Genomic DNA, 11,564 nt, shown 5'->3' on the forward strand with positions numbered 1-11,564 from the left:
ATATATAAAAGTCAAATGGCCTTCTGCTGACGTCATCGCCATACCAGGCTCTTTATCTTTCTTTCACATTGTCATTCTGTATTTTGATCTCATATATATATAATGGAAATTGCATTTCTACATCTGTTCACTCTTTTTAAAATACGCATGAGCCGTTAAAACTGTCGAATGGATTGAGAAGTACTTAGCTAACATGACCTAGGATCTTCATTGCATGTGATCATCTTGTCTTATGTTGCGTCCATCACCCTTTTAGAGCTACTCGAGAGAGAGTCTAAAGAAAGAACCTAAGACTTGAGAGAGCTAGGTTAGAATCTAGACTCAAGAGAACAAGATTAGATCTGCATAAGCAAGAGATAGAGACTTAGAGATAAGCTCTGTTTGCCAACATACATCACATGCACCCTAGAGATGGGTTATGGTAGTATGCGGTCGCCTTATGTATGTGTGTGCCATTCATCATTGCATAGATAAGAATGGAGGCTTAGATGTAAGTCCAATAGACACTATCGCATACATCGCATGAGTTCTAAAATTAGAAGCCGTAGCATTTGCGTTGAGATATGACTTGCTGTTGTATGTATGTAGCATGATCGCATAACATGAACGCAATCCTAGGAAGTGTTAGCTAAATCCCTTCTCAACCCGTTCCCCCGCATACTCATCGCATCTTTCGTATTATTAACTCTTTTCTCAACTCTGCCACATAGATTTTATATTTCAAACAACATAACATACCAATCAACGCATTGTTTTATTTGTTATTGCAAAGTAATAAAAAATTGCCATCGCATACTGTTTCCTTAGTCCCTGTGTTCTACCCTAGGTTTACCAGGCAACTCAGTAGGATTTATACTTGGATCTTACTAAGAAAACTTGCATGCACGACGCATTTTCCACCATCGCATTCTTTACCATTATTTCATCGCATAAAATAACGCATCAAGGATTTATACTTGGTCAATTTTCTGGTTTGCGAACAATTTCCCGAAGACTGTATAAACTAACAAAAGAGGCGGCTCAGACATGAATGCATATCATATTATTGGGATGAGCTAAATCTTTATAAGAGGGGGTTAGACCAGATTTTGCGCCTGTGCATATCAGATACTGCTCACCAACGCATATTATCACAATGTCATGACTCGCCATATGGAGGACACTTTGGAGGTCAGCGCACAGCAGCGAAAGTACTACAAAGTGAGTATTATTGGCCAACATTATTTACAGACGCAAGAGACTACGCGATGAAATGTGACCGGTGCCAATGCACGGGAAATATTTCATGGAAGCATGCGATGCTCATGAACACCATTTTAGAACTGGAATTGTTCGACGTCTGGGGCATAAACTTCACGGGACCATTTCCACCATCAAATGGTCACAAATACATTTTGTTAGCCGTCGATTATGTTTCTAAATGGGTAGAAGCGGTAGCGTGCACCGCAAGCGATGTGACAGTAGTCTCCAAGTTTCTGAAGAAAAATATCTTCACTCGTTTTGGCACTCCACGTGCCATAATAAGTGATGAAGGCTCCCACTTTGTTAATCATGTCGTCAAAAATTTGTTGCTCAAATATAATATCCTCCATAAGTGGCCACCGCATACCATCCACAGACAAATGGTCAAGCTGAAGTGTCCAACCAGGAAATCAAGTTGATATTAGAGAAGGTGGTGAAGCCTTCACGAAAAGATTGGGCAACAAAGCTGGACGATGCCTCGTGGGCATACATGACCGCCTATAAGACACCTATAATCATGTTTCCGTATGTGTTGGTGTTCGGAAAGGCATGTCATTTACCACTCGAGCTGGAGCATAAAGCACTGTGGGCGGTGAAAATGCTAAACTTTGACTTAAAGGCCATAGGGGAAGCAAGGAAACTTCAATTGATCGAGCTGGAGGAATGGAGAACTCACGCATACAAGAATGCAAACATCTACAAAGAGCGTGCAAAGTGTTGGCACGAAAAATAAGTATGCGAGAAGAATCTCCAAGTCGGGCAAAAGGTCTTACTATTTAATTCACAGCTATGACTCTTCCCTGAGAAATTAAAGTCACGTTGGTCCGGACTCTTCATAGTTAGAGAGGTATTCCCGCATGGCACAGATGAGTTATCCAATGAAGACAGGAGTAACGTATTCAAAGTCAACGGGCAAAGAGTAAAAATATATCGCGGAGAAGACTGACATCGCAAGTTCGCCTCCGTGCACCTGAGGAACTCTGATTGAAAAAGAAGTGGGCGGTCCCTGCACAATCATGCGATTCAAATTCATCAGGGATGCAAGTTTTGTGAAAGTATCCGTTGAAATCTCTAATTCATGAACTTATCTCTATTTCCTTACAATCTTATCATTTCGCTTTCTGTTGCTTTTTTTTTTTCTACATCCCCAAAAAAAAAAATTTACCTTTGTTTTTTATTTGACCATCTTGATGTTTTCTTTGCAACGATCGTGGTGAATGATTGTGGAGGAGCGACACGAAAGATGCAACTACTTTATTCCGTCACCGCAATCAAATAGAGCAATTCACCGCAAAGTAGGATGCGTTCACAAATAATGCGGGCGACAGAGCAAATTTGGGGTTGTTTCTTTCCTTGCCTTTGTCTATTCCAAATTTTGCACTACTGCATCGCATTTTAACTTTGAAAATTTTATCATCGCATCCTCTTTAGCCGGCGCGATTATTTAACATTGATTACTTTAGTAAGTCACTGCATTATTTTTCTTTGCCAATTATGATTTCAATGATGAAATGCATGCCTCTATTTTTTCGTATATACTAGAGTCAACTTAATTTTAGGACAGTCATCTCATGAAATATTTCTAGAAGTTAGTGGTATGCCAGCTTTCTTTCAAACTGACTTTTTACGAAACTTCCTAAGAGCATCGCATGACTTCTTTCAATCTTTTAGCAATGGGGACATTACTGCATTTAAATTGGGGGCGCAGTATTCATTTTCGACCTTGCTATTTTTAGGTTCTACAAAAAAAAATCATGACGTTGTGATCGGATCTTACTTGTAGTTGGATGTTCGCATGACACACGTGTAAGCAAGCCAAAACGAAGGTAGGAATTGTGATCAACACATAAATAAATGATCGCCACTCTACTGCCAAATGGGCATAAGTTTAGACTGAGAAAGAGTGCCTTGCTCGTAGTTGGATGTCCGTATGACATACGTGGGGGCAAGCCAAAACGAATGCTAGGCATTTGGATCAGCACAAAGTCATAGAAAAAAATATACATATCTAAATTAAGCAAGGACAAAAATCATTTGAAAATACCCCATTTGAAAAAGTTTTTTTATATGAAATGAATCATGCGATGCCCTGGAAATTAGTAAAGTCTTTTTTAAGGTTAAACTTGCGGTCTCTAAATTTTAGAAATATTTTAAGAAGAGACCTGGATAAGAATTAAGGAGATTTTGATACATAGGATTTGAATAAGGAAACCTTGAGAAATCTAGGAAAGAAGAAGGCGGTCGACTTTCTAGAGAAAATCTTTAGCTTATGCTCGAGGACAAGCATTGTTTTAAATTTGGGGTGTGATAACGGGCAGAAATGCATGTTATTACAGCGCAAAGTTATAAAACAATGCAGGATTGCGATGATAAAAATATACAATATTGCGTCCAAAAGTACTAAGTTCACAACATTGCGATCACATGCGTCCATCGCATTAAAATAGCTAACTTATGTATTTTGTACAAAAAATGCGTTGGCGCAAGGCAGAAATGCGATCCGAAGAAATTAACGTTTGAGCGCATTAAGAGATTGCGACCGCAAGGCTATGCGATCATATGCGCTCGTGAAAATCTGCTCAAGAAGGTGGCCGCATAAAGCCCGTGCATCAAGATGAATGCTTAATAAATCACGATGGGACAGAAAGCTGATGACGGTCGACTCTGAATTAAGTTAACAAGCCGTTAAGGACACTGTAGCAAGTACACTCAACTTTTTGGTGACAAATATTCGGCGCATCAGACAGACAATTAATGCCATCCCATCAGTGCAATCATATGAGAGAAAAAGCTTTTCACCCTAAAGCTCTATAAATACCGAAGGCCACCTTCATTAGAAGAGTTCGCCCAGTTTAGAGAGTTCACCATATAGACGATAGTTAGCTTTGTTCTTGATTTTCTTATACTTAGAAGGCGGAAGTGAGAGAAGGGAAAAAACGCCGGAAGATTATCCTGGTCAGCTCGAGAGAGTGCCAGGGAGTGTGGAAAATAGAGAGCGGGCCGACTCTTGTGAAAGCAAGAATATCTTTTAAGTAGAGTAGAGAAGAACAGTGTAAAAGCCTTCGAAAGCACGAAATTGTTACCAGGCTCTTTATCTTTCTTTCACATTGTCATCCTGTATTTTGATCTCATATATATAGAATGGAAATTGCATTTCTACATCTGTTCACTCTCTTTAAAATACACATGAGTAGCTAAAACTGTCGAATGGGTTGAGAAGTACTTAGTTAACATGACCGAGGATCTTCATTGCATGCGACCATCTTGTCTTATGTTATGTCCATCACCCCTTTAGAGATACTCGAGAGAGAGTCTAAAGAAAGAACCTAAGACTTGAGAGAGCTAAGTTAGAATCTAGACTCGAGAGAGCAAGATTAGATCTGCATAAGCAAGAGATAGAGACTTAGAGATAAGCTATGTTTGCCAACATACATCACATGCACCCTAGAGATAGGTTATAGTAGTATGCGGTCACCTTGTGTATGTGTGTGCCATTCATCATTGCATAGACAAGAATAAAGGCTTATATATAAGTCCTATAAACACTATCACATACATCGCATGCGTTCTAAAATTAGAAGCCATAGCATTTGCGTTGAGAGATGACTTGCAGTTGTATGTATGTAACATGATCGCATAACATGATCGCAATCCTGGGAAGTGTTAGCTAAATCTCTTCTCAACCCATTCCCCCACATACTCATTTTATCTTTCGTATTATTAACTCTTTTCTCAACTCCACCGCATAGATTTTATATTTCAAACAACACAACATACCAACCAACGCATTGTTTTATTTGTTACCGCAAAGTAATAAAAAACTACCATCACATATTGTATCCTTAGTCCCTGTGTTCGACCCTGGGCTTACCAGGCAACTCAGTAGGATTTATACTTAGGTCTTAATGAGAAAACTTGCATGCACAACGCATATTTCACCACCGCATTCTACACCATTATTTCATCGCATAAAATAACGCATCATGTCACCAGGATAAGGTTTTCCTCCTTTATCTATATATTATAGACCATTTAGGTTATCACTTAAAGCACGATCCACTTGTATGTTTCCACATACATGCTTAAGTTACAATGATAACCATGGATCTTAGTTTATTGGTTTGTGGTTAATGCAACTAAAATATCTCATATCTCATAGACAAAAGTGAATAAAATATCTCATATTATATATCACAAAATGTTTGTTTATACATATGTTTACAAATTATAGGACCCTACGAGATTTAGGGCATCAATTCCAACAATACAAACTCCTTTGTATAGAATACCCTCCTCAAATGTCTTCACATGAATGATCAAGATCAGATCATTTGTAGCACTTTACAACAATTGTAACATCTACAAAGCGGGTTGTACTCGTAGTGTCACTTGATAAGTCCATTCTTATCCATCTACTACAGACTATTTAGGTTATCACTTAAATATGATCCATCCATATGTCTCTATATACATGTTTAAGCTATAAAACAACCTTGGACGTTAGTTTATTGGTTTGTGGATTTAATGTAACTAGATGTCAAATAAAACATCACATATTTTATTTGATAAATAAGATGTTTGTACAATACAATAACAAACTATAGAACCCTACGAGATTTAAGACACCAATAAGTAGGGCAAGCCTTTCAGGGGTCATCCTTATGTTGATGAAATGGGGGTTGTTAGACCTTTTCGGAGTCATCCCCATGTTGATCGAGAAGCTGTGATATAATAGGGTAGACCTTTCCGAGGACATCCCTATGTGGATCAAATGAGGATTGTTAGACCTTATCGGGGTCATCCTTATGTTGGCCGAGATATGATAGGGCAGACCTTTTCGGAGTCATCCCTATCATGATCAAATAGGGGTTGTTAGACCTTTCCAAGGTCATCCCCATGTTAATTGGGAAATGGCAATATAATAGAGGTTGTTAGAACTTTTCAGAGTCATCCTCATGTTGATCAAGAAGCGGTGATATAATAGGGTAGACCTTTCTGGGTCATCCCTATGTGGATCAAATGGGGATTGTTAGACCTTTTCGGGGTCATCCCCATATTGATCGAGATATAATAGGATAGACCTTTTCGGGGTCATCCCTATATTGATCAAATGGAGGTTGTTATACCTTTCCGAGGTCATCCCTAAGTTAATCGAGAAATGGCTATATAATGGAGTAGACTTTTTCGGGGTCATCCCTATGTGGTTCAAATTGGGATTGTTACACCTTTTTAGGGTCATCCCCATGTTGACGGAGATATGATAGGGCATTCATTTCCGAGCTCATCCCTATGTTTATTAAATGGGGATTGTTAGATCTTTTCGGAGCCATCCCCATATTGATCGAGATATAATAGGACAGACCTTTCAGTGTTCATCCCTATGTTGATCAAATGAGGGTCATTAGACTTTCCAGGGCTATCTCCATGTTGATCGGGAAGTGAAGATATAATAGGATACAACTTTCAAGGGTCATTCCCTATGTTGATCAAATAGGGGTTGTTAGTGTTAGGGTTAATTTTCGTTGATATAATAGGGCCCTAAATCTCGTAGGATCCTATAGTTTGTAATTATAATGTACAAACATCTTATTTATTTTAATATATGATATTTTGTTTCAATTTTCGTTGCATTAACCACAAACTAATAAACTAAGATCTAAGGTTATCTTGTAGTTTAAACATGTATGTAGAGACATACAGGTGGATTGTGTTTAAGTGATAACCTAAATGGTCTTTAGTAGATGGATAAGGTTGGATATCTTATCTTGGTGACACTACGAGTATCACCTGTTTTATAGATGTTACAACCATTGTAAAGTGCTACAAGTAATCTGATCCTGATCATTCATGTGAAGACATGTGAGCGGTGATATTCTATACAAAGGAGTTTGTATAAGACCAGACCAAGAATGTTTAGTCTCATTATATAACGTCGTTCATAATAGAGACTAACATTTCACCAGGGTGACCATAGGTAACATGATTTGAATCCTGAGTGAGTTATGATTTGTATGGGTGAGAGTGGCCAGATCGCCGACTCAATTGGCCTACCATTTTGGGGATTCGTCTGATTGGGGAGCTGGATACACAGTGATGACAGGAAATTAGATGTCAATTACTCGACAACTAAAATTCCATGGACGCAATATATGATGCATGTTCTTAAGGTATGCGTTGATTATCATGCATTGGAATGAACTATGCGTTAACAAATGTATGTAATGACCATGTGTTGTTGTCATAAGTTTTCTTGTGCTCATGCCAAGTATAACACGAACGCAAGTTTCTCGGGTCATCTGAGGTCAAACACAGGGACTTGTAGCTGGATGTATACGGTAATGTGCATGCGGCGGTTGAATAAAAGAATGTTGGAGGACTTGTTAAGCTAACACTACTCCTACTCCTAACTAACATACAATGCAATGAGAATATGAATGAGAGGTAGAGACACAACAACTATTGACGGGAAGTAAATGGATGGAAAAATAGATAAAATGTGGAGATGTTTTCATTGCAACCCTTAAGAGTGATCTCAAGGGCAACCTTAGTCAACGCAAGCCATGCGATCGTGCTACACACACTTGAGTCTAACTCTAGGACGTATGCGATGTATCTGCGATAGTGTCGGGAAGCCTATGCCTGCCTAAACCTTCATAACCCGCTCACGTGCTTTCACTGCATGAGCGTGATAGCCGCATACCATCTTATCCTACTTCCTGGATGCATGCAATATCCTCTTTGTAGGGTGCATATGCTGTGTTATAGAAAACAGAGCTTATCTCTAAGTTCCCCATTCTTGCTTATGTGTTCCAATCCGTTCTCTCGAGTCTTAGATTTGGGTTTTAGACTACTCTCTCAAGTATGCCTAAATGATGAATGATATGCTCATAAGACAAGGTAACTGCATAAACTTGGCTGACGCAAGATTATTCCTATCTTTAGTGAACAATAGCTTACATTGCTTAATGCCACCAACTACTTACCCTCCCGGGCAATTAGTTGTTGCTGACTTTACTCATAGACAAGCGTTGCGTCCACTTATAGATAGGCGTAGCTACAGCTTCACACTAAGAAAATAAGATTTACTCACACACTCACGCAATGCACACCTCTCGGTGGTTTGCTACATGCTTCATATCCCTAATCAACATGACTAAGTATGCGATACTCTAGCAATCTCACTAAGTGATGTAATGAAAGTTATGGATGCTAAATAAAGAAAGATGGAGATGGAATTGAAGGAAACATATAAATGCATTGAACACATAATGTATTAATTCCTTAATCACAAAATGTAATACAATACAATGTAATAAAAGAAGAGAAAATGAAATGACCAGCTAGAAGCAATGTCTTACTTTTAGCAGATGTGCGTCAAGATTGCCGGTGGTGCCATGGAAGGGCAGTGGAGCTGACTCTTTCAAGATCTAACTTCGATCGAAGGCTCCGGTCGTCACTCGAAATGGATGAAGGAGATGAAGAACTCTCAAGCTTTCTTCTCACGCATTTTTCTGGATCACAGAGAAAACCCTGGAACCGCCCTAAGGCGAACCTCAGGCGAAAACCCTGGATAAGTTGAAATTCTGCTTAGCGGCCTCTATTTATAGAGCTGGATCGCCGACAACATTAATGGACTACTTTGATTCTGACATTCCCGGCGCGTTAGTCCTTTTCTGAATCTCTGCTACTAGCAGCGTGGTAGGTGAAATGTCAACATCATCTTTTGCTTTTCCCGAGATATGTGTTGATGCGTTCATTCCACTAACCTTGCATTGATCCCTCTATTATGCATTATCGTGTAGCCGCAATCGTGCAGTGACCACATTCGCTTAGTACCGCAACTTCTACACGATGATCGTAATCGCTTGACGATCGCAACTCCTATGCGATGGACGCATGCGGCTGATTACAGCAACACCCATGCGTTGATTGAATGCATTCGCCTTTGCGATGGAGAGTTTCTCCGAATGCGGCCATCTATGCAGTAGTCCGGCTTCCGCGTTTGCATCCACTTCTGGCTTAGCTACAAAAGTAGACAATTGAACGCATAATAATGGGTTAGCCAAGATTCTCAATGCTGAAAGCCGCAAGCTCATTTTCTCGTGAATTTCCAACATAATTGCTGCATATTCTACTTAACAACCCTCATAATTCTAAATAAAAGGACTAAGATGACATGCATTTCTGCATGTCATCACACAATTATTTAAGAAGGAATTCACTCCTTCCCCAATGTTGGGGTTAGTAGACAAATTGCTCCATTAAAGGCTGATTTCGGAGCTTGAATAATGTGGCGCCACATCCTTTCCTAGCCCAAAAGGGGTTTATGAAAGAAATCAGATTCGAGATTTCCATTAGCAGCGAAAATAAGATTATTCCAAATCACAATCATGAATGAACAAAACATTTACAGTCGACTTCAAACAAGCGGTTATATAATTCATACAGAAATTAAAGCACGAAAAACTCAAATGATCAAAGAGAAAAACTATACGAACAATTGAAGATGTGTCTCTATGCTTCTTTGCGCATGACCACTCGAACAACAGCAACCTCAAACGCTCGATCTACACGACCGCAACACAGAACAAACTCTTCGCACTCGTCCTCAATGATCGCCTCGGTCACGAACTCCTCAGCAACAGCACGAACGACCTTCAGAATACCTCGATGGTGTCAAGTTGAGTCTAACACCACCAACAAGGCTACCTTGGTATTCTCGGTGTGATAATCCAGAGGGTGGACTCTGTTCGGACTTAGAATGAGGCAGACGAAGGAGGAAATACCGATCGTGTACATGACTGGGCACGTGGGAGATGGCGGAGACTTATTGTATAGGTCGATGCCCAATTGTTTAGATAAAGCTATGTGATCGTTTAGCTCGGTCTGTCGTTGAACAAGCGCGATCGTTCTAACAATTACTATGCGATCCTCTTGGAAATACTGTGTGATCGTTTAGCTCGGCCCTAGCCGTCGTTTAGTAAATCCGTATTTACTTGACGACTATGTGAGTTTCTTTTGTGCGAGAGAGAAAACTCAAAAAACTTTTTACAAAAACTTTTCAGCATTTGTAAATCATTCTAAAATTAGAAAAACCATTTTCCTTTTAAACTCACGGTTACCATGAATCTATTAACTACCCACTCATTTAGTTATTAAAGAAAAAGAATTAATTATCCAATAATTAATATTATTATAAATATAAATGATAACCAACTTATCATACTATATTTATAAACTATAGTTTTGATATTTCATTTCATGAAACATATAAACCATAGTTCTTTTTCTATTCCATGATACTTAATGTAAATCTCATTTACATCAATCTCCACTAGATGTATCTCATACATCATACCGATTATATCATATATAATCAAAATACCTCTTGTCAATTTGAACATTTCAAATCAAGACGAAGAACTGATCCTCAACTGAATCCATTGAGCTACCAAGGGGACCTTATGGACCTGTAGCTCGAAGCTCCAACAATACGTGAATAACTGACTAAACTCTTTAGTGAGATTCACCATCCGTTAACTGCCAGGCACTCAATAAAGACCGACAACTGAACTCTTCTTACCACAGATATATTATGTGTCCATCTTAACCAATCAACAGTGCAACAACCCTTCATAGATCGCTTGTAAGTACAACTAGGACAATAACCGTTATGCCCCTATAGTTACATCTGTCTCCTTAAAGTACCACTGATCCCTCTAATGAATATAAGTCATAGTCCTACTATGGCTGAGTCTTTTCTTCCAAAGAGAAGCTGTCGCCACTATGTTCAAGCCCCGGAATCAGCCCTTAAGGGAACAATCTTTCTATTTATCCCTGCTTCGGGAAAGAAGTGAATTCCATCTTGTGGATTGAGTTCCCAGCTCCCAGATCAGACAAGTCCCCACAAGGTAGGCATGTTGAGTTGGCAATCTGGCCACTCTCACCCATACTAATCAAAGGACCACCCTCAAAGGCAGGAGTTCTCAAAACACTCAGGATTGAGGTCGTGTCATCTATGGTCGTTTAGGTGAGATGTAAGTCTCTAGTATCAATGGCGTTATATACAAAGTCTAGTCATCTCGTGGTCCAAGTCTTATATAAACTCTTTGTATAGAACACCCCCCGCTTGCACGTCTCCACATGAATGGTCAGGATCAACCATCTATAGTAGTTTACAACACTTGCAAACCTCTACAAAGTGGGTCGTATCTGTAGTGTCACCAGGATCAGGTATCCCACCTTAATCCTTATACTACAGACCTATTTAGGTTATCACTTAAGGCATGATCCACTTGTATATCAGATATACATGCTTAAGT

This window comes from Benincasa hispida, chromosome 7 (genome assembly GCF_009727055.1).
Source record: "Benincasa hispida cultivar B227 chromosome 7, ASM972705v1, whole genome shotgun sequence".
NCBI classification, from domain to species: Eukaryota; Viridiplantae; Streptophyta; class Magnoliopsida; order Cucurbitales; family Cucurbitaceae; genus Benincasa; species Benincasa hispida.